This window comes from Nymphalis io, chromosome 5, assembly GCF_905147045.1.
Source record: "Nymphalis io chromosome 5, ilAglIoxx1.1, whole genome shotgun sequence".
Lineage (NCBI taxonomy): Eukaryota > Metazoa > Arthropoda > Insecta > Lepidoptera > Nymphalidae > Nymphalis > Nymphalis io.
In genome coordinates this window covers 12,573,325-12,590,493 of record NC_065892.1, presented here as the reverse complement: position 1 = coordinate 12,590,493, position 17,169 = coordinate 12,573,325, and the positions used below count along the sequence as shown (strand labels likewise).

At 31.0% G+C, this 17,169-nt stretch overlaps 1 protein-coding gene across 1 annotated transcript in view; it reads right to left on the bottom strand.

The window, feature by feature from the left end:
• Positions 1 to 16,925, bottom strand: part of LOC126768682 (uncharacterized) — a 137,552-nt gene extending 120,627 nt beyond the window's left edge. Inside the window, exon 1 of the mRNA XM_050486937.1 lies at positions 16,729 to 16,925. The gene's annotated coding sequence lies outside the window, so the exon portion shown is untranslated. The remainder of the gene's footprint in view (positions 1 to 16,728) is intronic.
• Positions 16,926 to 17,169: the final 244 nt, after the last annotated feature.

Below are 17,169 nucleotides of genomic sequence, written 5' to 3'. Positions count from 1 at the left end.
TGTTACTCGGTGGCAGGGCTTTGTGCAAGCTCAGGCATAATGGACATAACGTAAAATCTAAGGAATGGTTAATATTGCTTACAGTGGCAATGTCTATGGGCGGTGGTGATTACCATCTTACTATCTTACATTACATAGTTACCATCAGGTGGCCCATTTACGAGTTTGCCAATCTATATTTTACAAAACCAACACCATCTATTTCAAATCTTTTCTAAATCTCTTTAATCTAAAAGTGTTCATTACTAACGTGTCAGAACTATAACACTGCAATTTTTAAAAATATAATATACATAAATACAAACCTATAAAATGTTATGTCTTTGAGTAATTAGTCGTTTAAATAATGATTAAAACGAAATGGATAATACAATTTATTTAAAAAAAGATCTTAGAACATTTTCTATCCTGTTTTTGCACTGTTTGTCTAACTATGTTTAAGATACGTCAAAGCTATCTCTTAACTGTTATCCTAGTGCTGGCTCGGTAGAGCTATTGTGTGTCACTCTCATATACTTGATTACAATCAAGTTTGTAACTGAACAAAGTCAACGACGATAAATGATTTTTATTATAATTTATATAGTGATCATGTAACAAATAACTTCAGCCATTAGTAAAACATTAATCCTATCCTGATTTCTAAAAGACCTGTGCTGCATTGAAAAAGAAAGATTAGTAGCTTAATGTTTTATACTGCAGCTGGTCTCTTGATGTTTTACCTCGTTGTAAACAACGCGGGGAAATTTGTATACAAATTTTATATTTGACGTGTTGCTTTGTAATTTTTGAGCCATATAAACTTGATTAAGATAATGTTATGGAATATATTATAATGACTATTACTAATAATTATGTTGGTGCAAATAAAAATTGTGACATATTTTTGGCTTTTTATGGCATTAAGTATCATTAAAATTTGACGATTAAGTTTTGTTAATAAAAATCATTAAAAAAAGAAGATAAATGTATGCATAACATAAGTATGATAATGAAATAAACTACAGTTATTATTGATACTAATAATATCGTATCTTTTAAGAAAATGATTTAAGCTGAGATTAACCAAAAAAATAATATTTAAATCAAATTATATTATTAGAAGAGTCCAAAGACAATAAACAATAAATCATGATGATTTGTTTTGGTTAACCTTTTCTTAAAAAATTTGGTTATGCTCTACACTGTCCCCAAAATATCTTTTGAATGTCAACCACACGAAACATGTCAAAGAAAACCTCTGAAAAACATTAAAAGGTTTCCCCGAATGCTTGTTAATTTAAATGACGGTATCTTTGTTTGTTTAACCTAAGGACTCGTTTCCTTCGCGGAAGCGTGGACAGATAATATTATCTTGGATAAACAAGGAACTGTGTACAGTCCCCCAGCATTTAGATACATATATACCACCTATGTTGTGATTAAGATAAATAAATAATAATAACATAAAATGTAACATACAATCATAAAATTACATGGAATTGTGTACATTTTTTATTTAACAAATTCACGTTCAATATAAAAATAGAAAATAGGGAGGATTCCAGAAATCTTTAGTGGCATATACCTATCTGCAGCAACTGTATGTACATACCTTTGAAGTTTAACTGCCACAATCGTGGAAGTCGTGACCACACATATGACTATTATTCTTCGGTCTTTTAAGTTAATATAACTGTTTATGGAAGGCAGTCGAGTTTGATCGCGGTCACAAAATAAGCATCCTGCTTGCGGAGTTAACCTAATATAGAAATGTCAAACTTTGTTTCCCATCACGTATACATTTTTGGTGGTAGGCTTATAAAGCCTCTGTATGAATGTACAGTTTAGAGATTAGAGATATAGGGAAATAGGTTGCTTAAAACTGAATAGTATAATGGTTTTTGCTTCGGAAATTCTAATATTTTATTACAGGCGAACGTCAGCTTCTGTCATAAAATTAATCGAAATATCGCACACAGTTCAAACAGCAGCACAGAAATCCATAACTAAGACAAGACAACATTAACCAATCAAGAGTGCTTAAATTTTATTAACCACTCGAGTTTTATAGTCTTTGTTTTAATAACAAAATTAAAGTTATACCTTTAGTTCAATAGACTTATGGTATAAAATCGATTGACATCAAGGTGGAGGGAGACTCATAAGATCAATTGTCTTTAGCGTTTTATCATGAAAAAGGAATTGGTTTGCAGACGCCTGCAATTGATTTACAGCGTGCAGGATGTGTTGCGAGCAGGAGTCTAATTGAGTGACCGATATTGGATGTGAAATGGCAATTCCATTAATATGTACCCGTCTTTAAAGTGAAAGTGAAGTTACTTTTAATTTAAATCCATACCGAATTGAGGTCAGGGTAGGTTTTATAAGCAACATATAATATTGTGTAAGTGAAAATCGATTTCGTTAATTCAAAAATGAAGAAAACATTATTCAAAAGCGTGTTTCATTATAGAGTAGAAAATATTTGATGTCATTTTCATATAATTTTGTTGGCCAGTATATTACTTTGCAGTAGTGCTACGGGTATTGAAATTATTCCTTCTACAAGAAAGAGCCCTCCGGGCTTCGATATATAGCTAATTATTATCTCGGAGCTCGAAACTACCGAACAAATTAGAAATATCTAAAGTTACAACCAACAATATATTTACAATAATATTTTGTATATTCACAATAATGGAAGAGAGTGAGAACTGAGTTTACGGTTGTCTTGTAGGCTCATACAATCTTTACTTTGAATCTTGGCGAAGCTTATATGAACCTTCTTAATTGAAATATATTTTAGATGTTGATTGTTGTACATAGAGGTTTTTATGAAAGCGAAGCCCTAAAAGTGGTCAAAAGGTGTTATGCCTTACTAATTAATAGCACAAAGAAATGGATATTTTCTCTAACGGTATACATTTCGGCAAATGTCAAAGTTGAGTTGAATAATAAATATAAACGTTGAAACAAAATATTTCTCACTTTTAAAACTGTCAATAAAAACATTTGTCGACAAATTACATCATTAGCACAATACAACTGCATCTGCTCATAGTATGAACGTAATTCCATTCACAAATAAGTTCGTGAATGGCTCGTGTCGGATTTACGATCGATAGAAAAAACAGACATCTGTCTGATGTGACGCGTCGACTAATGCAAGTTTTTGTATCGCACACCCCAACAAAGTACACTTAGCTAAATGTTATTAAATTAAATATGTATATATATATATATATATTCCTCATTTAAAAATAGTTACATTTATTGATTTACTAGCGCTTTACCAGCAGCTTTGCTCACGTCGATTCAGAATTGCTAAATACCAATTTCTATATCTCACCCTCTTTCTCTCAGTTCAGTTATCACTATCTTTGGGGTTAAATTTTTAAGGACGGCATTGTCGAGGATATCTGAGCTGTGTTTAGCTGAAAACTGGGAATTTTTAAAAGAAGTTATAACTAATTTAAAAAAAAACGGTCCGTTAAGGTTACATTACAAATACAATTATAATTGTAAAGCAGACCACTTGTTACCCAAAACTGTATATGTAGTGTTAAAGTTAAATATTGTTAAGCATTAAAAGTATCATGAAATCGTAGTTTTTTTTAAAGAATAGGTATAGGAATAGGACGGGCAAATAGACCACCTGATGGTAACTGGTCACCATCGCCCATAGACATTGGCACTGTAAAAATATTAACCATCCCTTACATCGCCAATGCGCTACCAACATTAGGAACATATTATGTCCCTCGTTCCTCGCTCACTCTTCAAACTGGAACACAATAATACTAAGAACTACGGTTGTTCTATAGAATATTTGATGAGTAGGTAGTACCTACCCAGACGAGCTTGCACAAAGCCCTACCACAAAGTAAAATTTTCAACCATTACAATTTATATAATATTGATTTATATATTTGCAACCAACTGTACCCGGGTATATATTGCTCACAATAGTTTTTATATTATACAATAACCTAGAGGGCAACAAGATGACACATAGTGAAATCCAACGCAGTGTGCTCATGAAATATGACGTTTTTAATCACTAGCTCAAATTACCTTATGTGTAGCAGCCAAGGTTTTTGTAGTTGCTTTATGTAAAAGATTATTTCAACGCTGTCATTTGTCAAGGATAACTGTTTAAAGGGGGATGGTTGTTTTGCCGGTGTTCTAAAGATATAATCTCACTTATAAGATAATATGTGTAAATCTCTTTGGCAAGTTGGTTATTTAGAATCATCATCAATCATTTTCAAACGGCATCAATCTCAAAATCTTAGAACCCAGTTAATGTGTTTTCAGTTGTAATTAGTAATAACGCAAACATAAAAAATACTATTTTTATTTTTAATGCTCAGCGTATTTGTCTCAAAACGTAGGCAACATAATATAAACATAATTTAAACCTATTTCCGTGAAAATATATGCTATGATACTTGGTACTACTTAGTACTTAAGTTAATACTAGCTATATTGTTTTTAACCTGACTCATCGTTACAGTGAAAGTAAAATTCGTAATACGAGACTCCTATAAATGAAATGCACTTTGATTAATTAATAAAAATTGCAGCAGTGCTTTCGATTTTCGGTCGTGTCAGATTTTCTGTCGCACACGGTCGTTTACTATAATATGTCCTGCGCAGATGGCTAGTCTCCCAAAGCCGATCTCGATAACATCATATCATTTAGTCGCCCTTGTTATATTTATTTATGTCCGGCGTAGTCTGTTTCTCTCTATTCCACCTGGATCTCTAGTCACAGTACATATCTTCGTTCTATCTCAATCTCGAATCGTGGTCATTACGTCATTCGCTTATATATTCTAATAAAAAAACGGTTCAATGCATGAAATATATCAATGTCGTAAATCAATTACGTTGACGTGGACATTGAGGCAATTGAACATTTAATTTCGACCACTCTTTACAAACATCCGATGTCCGCATTCAGACCATATTTCGGTCACCCAAAAGCGTAGAATTTAACCTTATTTTATATTTACTGTACTTATTAGTAGAATTGCGAATGAATAAGTATGTTAATATATTCCTTGAAATGTCATAGAATATTTCCAAAAAATAATACAATTAATAAAAGCAAGTGATCTAAGTATGTATTTATGGTTCTGATATAATAAATAGTCTGCATAGACGATTATGCAACATAATTTGTCTGTAGACTTATGACATATGCTAAATATCATGCTGAGCTCCGTTAAAATATATACATGACATGATGACACACAGGTATATCATATCTTTATTTAAATTTGAGGTGACGTTATTTTTGTAATGCCTTATTGAAGAATATACATTAAATTAATATGAAACGCGCTGGGTGCGTTTCGGAGTAGCTTGAGTATATAATAATCCATAGATATATAAAAAAAAAGCGACTGATAGAGCTATGGAAATTGTTATTTAGCAGTTGTGACGCGAATAAAGCCGCAAGTAAATCGCTAGTATTATTATATAAGTACCGCACCGTGTTCGCAGTTTAGCCCGCTTTAAATTCAGACTATTGACATGAATAGTGGGATTTTTTAAGAACATGAAATTCAAGTTCGTTTTCTATAACATAAATAAGTCACGATTAATTAAATCATAGTTTTATCACATAGATAAAGACTATAGATAAGTAGTGTAAAGAGACGAAGATCATTCTTAAGATACGCGAAATCATATGAACGATCTATGATGAACGATATTAGCTCCATCAATAACAATCTCAGTTTCTCCAAACTAACCGATCATTCGGTTATATGTAATACTGACATCATGGGAAGAGTAAATAGGAATTTATTGAATGATGTAGCTAATTTATGTCACGGATGGACTCCCCAATATAAATCAATGTCACGCTTACGACACGACTTGAAAACGATTCTGATTGGACCCGCGTCAAAGAATCATGATTTACGATCACAGTTTTCAGGAACATGTTTGTGATAATTAAAGGCCCTTTTGTATATTTTCTTAGCAGTATCTGTTTCAACTAGGAACCTTGGAATGTTTGTCAATGACTTCATGCAAATAAACTACATTGACCTATATTTTCTGATCAATATAATGTTGTAAAAAAAGGTATCATGTAAATGTCCCAATGCTCCGCTTGAGAAGAAGGTTTTGAGTTCATTCCACCATAATGATAAGTGGTCCCTACTGACCATACTTCGGAATTGTAAGGAATATAAAATCATAACACCATTAATGCACTATTAAAATAAATATTTAACCTAACTTATGATTTGGTCAATAATTGTGATCGATGCTCTCTTGCCTCTTATCGTACTAACTAAATCACTCGTCAAACCGTGACACAGCTGTATAAAGAATTGCTGTTTGTCGAGAGAATGAAATATGACTGCGTGGAACTTACTCAGGGCACAAGGTTCTAGTTACTAAAATGTAGTGGATGCATTTGTTTCGTTTCATGTGTTAAAATTAAAAGAAATGCTGATAAAATATGTCAGCCTTGGTATTGACATGTAATACATGAATTTAGCTATTTCTGTATTTTATTTTGCATTACAAACGAGTTTGTCATTTTCAGGTCGTATTTAATGTAAATATATAAATATAAAATATTACAATAATTTAATGTGATTTTCGACTATTGAATCGTTTATTATTGTAATAAAATTAAATATGCATATTAAAAAGATTTTCCATCTTTAATTTTATACAGTTTCATGTATATTTTGAGGTTTGCTTGCAACACTATATCATCTACGATTCAATTTTACAAAGAGCTAATTGAAATGATTAATTAAATTTCTCGTTTTGTGCAACGAAATTATTCATTATTCTAGAACGTCCATCCATCCAATCCGAGAACGTCCAATCATTTGAAATAAAACCGTTTTAAAACGAAAGCCACGTTCTTGTTGAGAACCGTTTCAAAACAAAACGTTTTCTTACTTTTTAGTCTGTCACGGTTATATTTAGAGGTTCTTTAAGAAGTCAGACCAGTCGTATGTCTGAGAGCATCCTTAATGCATCGAAATTGAAAATAAAAGGCTATCCTTTCAACACGTCTAAATACAGCTTATATATGTTTTTTATAATGCTGACAGATATCTGAGGTTTTGTGACAGTATATCAGTATTTTTTTTTTATTTTTTATACGCGTAGGTAGTTTACCAAACATTGTTATAATTTAAATTATTTTTTCACTCGTAGACTTAAATGAAATAGCTTGTACGATAAATTGTCACATATATTTTTATTGATTAATCTTTATCTAGTCTGCATATATAAAACAATTATTATATCAGGAAACAGCGACATATTACTGTATGTTCAAGTAGTATGGTGGCAGTGGTGGTGGTGGTATGGTAGTGAAATAGCATAAAAACATTCGTTCCGTTTGCCTAAAATAAATTCGCTCGTTAATATTGGAACATAAGCATAGCTTTGTGTATGTATATTATGTGTTTTCGATGGGTTCAAATCACAGAATTAATAACATTTACTAGATTATGAGAACAAAAGCGATGAGGCACAGATCATCTTGAGTTTTAGCAATAAAGGATGTGCGGTGTGTATTTAGTCAGGCGAATGTGATGTACATTATAATTGTTCACAAGTTATGAAAAACATTTTTCACTGATGATATAAAAAAATATATGAAATAACGCAAAATCTCTAAAAGTAATATTTTTGCAGGCCTTAGTAGGCAGTTATATTTGATTCCCAGTGATGGTTTATGACTATTGAGATCGTGTAAAATCAATAAAAAAACATAATTTTTTTAGGATTCTATATGTATAGCATGAAGCCGAGATGGCCTAGTGGTTAGAACGCGTGAATCTTAACCGATGATCGTGGGTTCAAACCCGGGTAAGCACCACTGAATTTTCATGTGCTTAATTTGTGATTATAATTCATCTCGTGCTTGACGGTGAAGGAAAACATCGTGAGGAAACCTGCATGTGTGTAATTTCATTGAAATTATGTCACATGTGTATTCTACCAACCCGCATTGGAGCAGCGTGGTGGAATAAGCTCTAAACCTTCTCCTCAAAAAAAAAGGGAGAGGAGGCCTTAGCCCAGCAGTGGGATATTAACAGGCTGTTCCTGTTCCTGTATGTATAGCATAAAACATTCATATTGACTAAGATGTTGTCTTTGTAACGAAGATATGATCTCTTGAAGAAGGAGACTTCTTGCCTTAACTAAATGGAGTGGACTAAAATAAATTTGTGGGATAAGTTATAGCTACCAAGCTTGGTGGCGCATTGGCATGAATGTAAGAAATGGTTAGTATTTATTACAGCGCCAATGTCTATGGGCGGTGTTGACCACTTACCATCAAAATGTGGCCTAATTTCTCGTCCACCTACTCATTTAAAAAAATAACAGCTTATCAAAGTGATAACAGATTGCGAACATTACGAAATATATAACTTTAAACGCCTGGTAATTAATAACAACCATTATTCTTCAAAATCATTTCTAATTAATTTTAATCGTACACATTTATTTATCGTTATACATTAATCAAAATATAATTAGATAGATAGATAGATAGATAGATAAAGTCTTTATTTGGATCACACCACATGAGTAAAAATAAGAAGATAAAAAAGAAATGACAAAAGTAACACAGAGTTTAAGTTAATTTATGTCGTAGAAAAAAATAAATAAAAAATTAACTAACTTATAAAAATATTTCCAAAAATATTTTGCATCTAATTTTATTTAATCTATATCTATTAAATATAATTGGATGCAAAATGGGAATTGCATTATTATGGAAACACAAAGAAAAGAGAAAAAAAAATAAATAAAAATTAACAAAAATTAACTGTAAAGTGGTGTGGCATCCAAAATGGACAACCTCTCAGTTGAAGCTAGCATAATATTAACCCAGCACTGATTTTCAGAGGCCTCCATGTGACAGTGACGGCCGGCCATGTAAACGTGACAAAGAGTAATATCAAATATTAAAGTGGTAGATTATTACGTATAAACAAGTTATTAAATTACAAGTTAATAAAACTTAAAACTAAAGTCGTTATCTGAAATACATATATGATTACAAAAAAATAGGAGATTAAATCCGATATACAAATTAAAAAGTTGACATTTAGGCGGTATTTTTGAAAATTAATATGACTCCGACTCAAACTCAGCGATCAACGCCATGGGAAGTAATGGCGGCCAATGCTATTAAGAAACAACACGGCGAATGAGCATTCTGAGAAGCGAGAATAGGTAAGTACTTAAGACCTAATCTTTGTTTAATTAATAAGATGACAAATTGTTATGAAATGAGTGTGTTTTTTACGTATTAGGAGTTTGGTTGTATGTAGGTATCTAACTTTCTTTATTCCATCATAACTTTTAAATGCCTGAACAGATTTGGATGTCGTTAGAATACTTACATAATTCCGAGACACTATAATATATACATAATAATGATCAATTTATTATATATATTGTATCCTTTTTGTGTTACAAATAATTGCTGAAGTTTAAAATTATATATCCTGGGACATTATTCACACATGACCATCTGATCCCAAACTAAGCAAAGCTCGTACTATGGAAACCAGACAAGTGATATACCACATATACTACTTTTCTTTTGTAAATATATACTTATATAGATAATTACACCCAGACTCAGGACAAACAGACATGTTTATAAACACAAATGTCTATCCTGGGTGTGTATTGAACTCACGACCTGCGGCGCGAAAGGCAAGTATCTACCAACCACGCCAACCTGCTCAAAGGTTGCTTTTAAAGAAATGATCTGTCATTTCTTATGAAGTCAAACAATATATTTTATTATACTTGTAATTTGTATCTTTTAATTGTTTCGTGTTCAGTTATTTTAAATATATTCCTATTTATTTTTTAGATGTATATTATCCCTAATTTACTTGAGTTTGTTACGCAGAATTAATCAGATTTAAAACTATAATTTTCAAATCATGAAATCATGTTCGATGTTTTTTTAATTTCGATTTTAAATCAAACAATGTAAGGTTATGAAACGTTATTGGTTAAAACGATCGTTTTCGTTTTATCGTTATTTAATAAAACTTTAGAACTTAGATTTAACAACCAGATAAAACAATCTATAATTTTCTAATCTAGTTTGGGCAGACTAGTTCGAGAGGCTATTTTCGAACGTCTACCATGTGGTCTCTGTAATTTATTGAATGAACTAATAATAGAACACAATTATCGTACTAAATGCTATAAATTTGTATATAGGATTCAAAATAAGTAAAAAACAAATGACAGCTTAATTCAAAGTCACATTTGCTAATTATATATACAAGTTCCCGTCCGCGGCATCGTCCGCGTGTTAGAGGTGTACGTGTTAGGTATCCTACGATCTTTTCTGCACTCCTGACAATGTATGCAAAATTTCATAATGACCGGTTTAGTAGTTAGGTAAAAGCGTAACAAACAATCGAATAAACTCAATTTCGCATTGATAAAATTAGTAAGAATAGCATGTTTTAATGTTGTCTTTGTATGAGTGTACTTCTGGGTAATTTTATGCAAATACACATGGAACCTTTAAATATACAAGTTTACCGTATGGTTTCCCCAGCGTGAAATCCATTTGGTGACGTAAACCCTTCAAAATCTGCCATTTTAACATATATAATATGTATTTGCATTATTTACATAAAATATTTAAATAATAAAGTAGCAGAAATAGTCTAAAATAAACACAATTGTTTTGATTTTGCTTAATCTAATCTAAATTAAGCTTAAAAAGAGGCAGTTATTTTGAAATTACAGACAAATACTTCAATTTTATTCATTTGTATAGATTGAGTCACACTATATAACTCACGCTAACTGTCGCCTATTGCTCGGAGTAATAATAATTGTTTTCCCCATGTCATGACATAATCTGCCTTTTAATAAAATCATCCAGCTATTTTGAAGTTTGCTAAATAGAAAAAATATTGATGAAGGCGTAATTATAATCGCCTTCATAGATATGTAAATGCATTAATATACTGCGGTGCAGGGGACACGATATGGCTCCATATTATTCATTTCTTTTAAAGAAGAAAATGAATGCACTAGGCAATGAAGTACGAACGCTTATTTCTCTGCTACATAATATTATGATCATAGCTTAAATATATATAATACATAAGGATACTTTTTTAATATTCCTAAAGAAAAATTCTACTGACCAATATATATAAAACTTATACCATAAGATGCAGTGCGTTACGGAGAAGGTTAAACTATATAATATTATTATATAAATACTTGCGCTTCGCAGTTTTACTCGCTTTAAATGTAGACTAGACAAGCGTGAATTTTACGTTCTTGTAATAATTGTGACTGTAGTCTTTCCGAAATATGTATCGTGTATTCCTGTATAACTAATTGAAATTGGAATATTCATACTTAACCGAAGATCGCGGGTTCAATTTTTTTTTCAGGAATGTAGAAACTACTCAGTTTTAATTAACTTAATTTGAGTTCGGTGGTAATACTAATGGAAAATATCGTTCAGAAACTTGCAAGTGACGGAAGCTGTGTGTATCCAAAAACCCGCACTGGAGACGAGAGGCCTTATCATACCGTAAGCTATTTATAGGCCGTTTTTTACGATTATTTAGTAGTGTAAGTATCAGATAGAAGTCCACACGAAACCTTTTGTAAGAAGGTAATTTGCTAGTGATGGCTTTATAAATACATTGTATTAAACGAAAGATTACAAAGTTTTGACTTATTATATTCCAATTTAAAATATCTTAAGCCATATGTGTTTTATCTCTGTGACAAGATAATTTATATCGATAAGAAACTGCATTATTCGCTTCCTGCAAGACAAATTTTGATTTTTATCAGTAACTTCGGGACTGGTAGGCGAGTTGATATTTGATTACAATCTTTATAGGTGGATAATTCATCGATAAATTGATTCAATTGATGGCAGGCGTGTATTGTACAATTAATTTTGCATACCAAATGTATTTGACTTTTGGTTGAAAAAAGAAGGGTTTGAATGGTAAACTTTTTGGCTTACGTTAGTGATACGATAGTCATTGAATCAAACATTGGTTTTAAGATGTGAATTATTAACATATTTTGAAAACTTGGTACGTAAATGAATATTTCTTATGTTTTACATAATAAATGGAATGACTAGATTTTGCGAATAGAATCCTTATGTCTCTCTATTACGATAATTCGAAATTTAAATAAAAATCTTAAATCTAATTTACATACAGAAGAGGATGTAAATTTTCTGCTGCAGGTAAAAAGGCGCCTCTTCTCTTAATTAAGAATCGTTGAAGCTTATTCCAGTATCCTGCTCCAATGTGGATAAAATCTATATTTAAAGGTATTCCCTTTCTGACAATCAATGCACAGATTAAACTAAAATAAATTTAAAACTTACAGATGACGTTCGTAATGTGAAACTCTGTAAAACGTTTTTGCGAAATATTGACTTGAAGGCGACGCTGCATCTCCTCAATCTTCAACATCACTAATCGTTCAAAGCGTCGTTCTTTTTCCCATCGATGATAATTGAATCGATGAAAATTTTTACGATTAGACAAAAGTAGCACGCTAAAACGTTCTCTCATATATTTTACTCTAAGTTTTCGAAGGCGAAGCCGAGAGGCCTAGTTCATTATAAAGCTCGTTGCAGGATAGGCAAAACAAACAGGAACGGGTTTTAGTCATAAGCTATTATTATGATATAAGATATCTACTTCTTTCCGAGAATATTGAATTACGTTAACAGTGACTTTAAGTTACTTTTTACATCAGAGTATTATGTTTATATAAATAAAAAGGCAATGTGTCACTAAGCTTATTCACTAGCTTGTATCCTATATACTCAATATCGATGATGTATCGATGTTGTGTGATAATAGTCTTAAGTTTGCCTTTTTTAATATTACATCTAAGCATGTAGCTAAGACTCTTCTTGTGATATGACTATTACATCTCACACATATCCGATGTAATTGTTGTCTTAATATAATTTTTTTTTTTTTATGGGCCACCTGGTGGTAAGTGGTCACCAATCGCCCTTAGACATTGGCATTGTAAGAAATGTCAACCATCGCTTATAGCCAATGCGCCACCAACCTTGGGAACTAAGATTTTATGTCCCTTGTGCCTGTAATTACACTGGCTCACTCACCCTTCAAACCGGAACACAACAATATCAAGTATTGCTGTTTTGCGGTAGAATATCTGATGAGTGGGTGGTACCTACCCAGACGAGCTTGCACAAAGCCCTACCACCAGTAAAAATATATATTCATAGGCATTGAAATCTCTATCCGTTAAGCTGTCTGTGTTTTTTTTTAATTTCATAAACATACAATAATCCATTAACATGGTTTAGTGACTAGAACGCGTTAATCTCAAGTGAATCAGTGATTTTCGGTGAGCAACACTGAGCTTTCAAATACATAATATATTCATATATTTCATCTCGTGCCAGAAGTTGATGAAAACCAACTTGTGTTATATCAATACACTGAAGCGTGATGGAATATGCTCCAAGTCTTCTCCTCAAGAGGAGAAGAGTCATTTTCAGGCCAATTATCCCATTTGTTATATGTATAAAACAGAACAGGTTATTAAGATAGATATAATGCAAACCAAGCCACCCATCTTGACGAATTCCTGAAAATGTAGACTAAGTACATGTCGTAAAGATAACGAAATGCGAATGTGTGGGTGCATACATTGCTATGAATATGTTAAAAAATTACATATTTGTTAAACGGATGATGCAATATGACTTAAGGAATTCGTTATTTAGTATTTCTTTTATATCTGTAATTAATTTTAATGATTGTTTACACGAGTGATAACAGCTTCGATGCAGTTTACAAGATACAGTTCCTATTAGTATTTTCATGTGATTCAGTGACGTGTCTAAAAAGTAAACTTTATTAATTTTAACAATGAGATTATATTCTTCAAATAACAAAATATAAAAATGCGAGTTTTATTGTGTATTTTAGTGTGGTATACAGAAATAAAAAATAAATCTTAAACATATTAAGCGACAAATGTCTCGTTTAAAATTAACAAAACTAAGACTAAACGGAAAATATAAATAAATGCTTCGATAATAAATCGTTAAAAATAAACAATACAAAGCTTTTATTTATCAACGAAAACTGGTTCCGAAGTTGGAAGTTACGAGGCGGCTCTCAAATATCCAGACATTACAATTGTTGAAAGATTTCGCGATTCACGGAACTGTGTGCCGTTGTTTGAATATATTGAATTCTTATGAACTACAAATATACAGTTGTGTCGCTTTTTAATTATATTATAACTTAATCCTACTTTTTGTTGATTCCTTTGAAAGTTTATTAAATATATAAAAAAATATTATATTACGTTACAAACGGATTCACCGTGAAATTTTACTCTCATCTGTAACTAATATTACCTAATAACTTATTTAGTTATATATTGCTTTCCCATAGATGTGGCATTAGCTTGAGTTATTTAAATAATATAGAGCACACAACTTATATGGCTATCATGGTTCAGGTTGCAATTTAAATATATGTAAATTTGTTAGTAATGTGGAGTCCAATCGAAAAAGCAGTTGGATATTCCTTTTATACCTATTTCAATATGTTAAATTTTATATATATTGACGTCTATTCTATTTTTAAACTATTTAATATTTCATGTTCTGTAACGTTGTATAAATATATAATAACTGTTATTAGGGTTATAAATAAGTGATAAAATATGTTTACCTCGGAGATCTGCGTAATCAAATTAAAATAAATTAATAAAATATATTTAACTTGAATTAATTGTTATATTTATTAATTGAATTAATTTTGAATTAATATTTACATAAGGAGTCTAGTACGTACAAGTGCATATAATACGTCAATCTTAAAGATTGCGCGTTCAAACTCGTGTGAGCATTCAGTTTTCATATGCTTTTATTGTATATTTATCTAATGCTAAGCGGCGAAGGAATATATCGAAATAATGAGAAAACATACACGTGTCAGATGACAATCTACCACATATGAATTCGCTATCCCGCTTTGGAGCAGCGTGGTGGAATAATCTCAATATCTTCTCAAAAAGGAGAGGCGACCTGAGCCAGGTACAAGTATTAAAACTATATTTGTTAAATAATATTCAATTTTGCATTAATAATATAGAAGAGCGCCAAGTTGCTTTAGTTAATAAGGATGTATGGTAATCTGCCAAACGTTGGAAATTATACTGGCGAGGAAAACACATGTATGAAATACTTTGACTTGTATTTTGGTTTGTTATATTTGCTGTTATTTGTCTCCTAGCTTTAGAACATGAAGTGAATTTTAAATATAAAAATACTCGACAAAATTTAACATGTACTTTTTTACTTGACAAGTTGGGTTTAGATTATGTAGGCATAGCTTATTCTGAAACAGCTTATTGTCTCGTCAATTTCAACGCAATAGTCGAGTTTTTTAGTTCTTTGAATTGTCCTTGTTTTTGGCAATACTTTATTCTAATGCGTTTTTTAAATATGCTAAAGAATTGATTTTATACATTTGTATATATTGAAATGAAATAAAAATAATTTAAAATTCAGTTTTAACAATACAGAAAAACTAATGTATTTAGAATATATTTAGGCACGGATATTCGTTGAATTTCTAATGAGTAGGTATTAAAAATTACGAGAGATATTTATTGATTAATATATATATTATTAATGATTATACTATTATTTGCATTATTTAAGATTATTCATATATTTTCAACCATAGAAATGTAAATTTTATTATTATTTTGCTCCGTAGTTAACTCAACCAATAATTAAAAATGTAACGAATGGTTAAATTTTGTTAAAATGTGTTTTTTGATCAATAGTTAGTATTAACAATAGACAAATAATTAACTATTAGTTTAAAAAAATAACCGCACGATGTTGGAGAGTTAACATTATGGCGGATGGTTAACTCTCAAACACGACAACTGTCGACAGTTTTTAAGAAATAGACACAGAGCAAAAACGCAATTCAGTTATTTACGTTCGGAATAATATTAATGAATTTGTGAGAAATTGTATCATTGAAAAAGGAATAAGCACTAATTTATTATTTCTGAAATTGGAATGCATAGTATTAGTAACTTTTTCGTGGGGACCAAGTATACTGTTCAAGTTTTACTATAAAGGTTTTACTATATTATTCTAGAAAACGTTCAGAACTGCCTCTGTAGCTATATTTTAAAAAGTGTAAAGGAACGTTTATGTTTCAAAGATTATTGTGCAGTTAGTGATTTCATTGAAAATACACCTTGGGAATGAAGCAATAGCCTTCAAGATATTTTTCTTATTGAAAACAATTATTTTTATTTATAAAAAATAAATAAAACACCCGAGTTTCAATAGCCATTTATTCCCAAGTCTCGATATTTTCTTTTCTAAATAAGATTCTTTATAAGTTTCTGAAAAGTTTAATTAATCTATTGATAAGTGTAATGCATAAATAAATTTTAATAAATATATATTCTATATATTATGTTTATTTGCAGACTCATTAAAATACTCTTTATTCATAATAGATTTATGCTGAAACCAAAAACTCCCACTAACTAAACAGTCAAAATCAGTTATTATTAAGAAGTTACAAAACAAAGTGTATGCATTTTTTATTTAATACGTTGATACTTAATGTAAAACATTGCATATACGAAAACGTTTGATAAGATTACCGGCGTACCGGTATTTACCTTGCAATCACGTGGCGTCCGCTAAATTTCAATTTAAACACTGTCCACAATATACTTATTTATATTTAACACATAAATAATTCGATGTTTATTCAAGAATTTGCAATTTTAATTCATTCAGGAATATGTTTAAAGCGTACTGTACGGAGCGCGATCGCCGCGCGTGTATCCCTTACGAAAGCTAGGCACCGACTGACCGAGATGCGTGTTAGAGTCGTGAAAGATAATCGCTTTTCACTTCAGTTTGCACACTTGCGCGATGTGTCAACTATACGTAATGTTTATTAACAGTACGCCAAGAGCGCGCCGCACAACCAACGAAGTTCAACCAAATCACACATTATTATACCGAATGTTTAAGGGCCTCTGGAAATATATTTTTATTATTTATTGCATAGCCTATAGAGATCCTTAATCATAAAAACTTTTTTTTTTCATTTA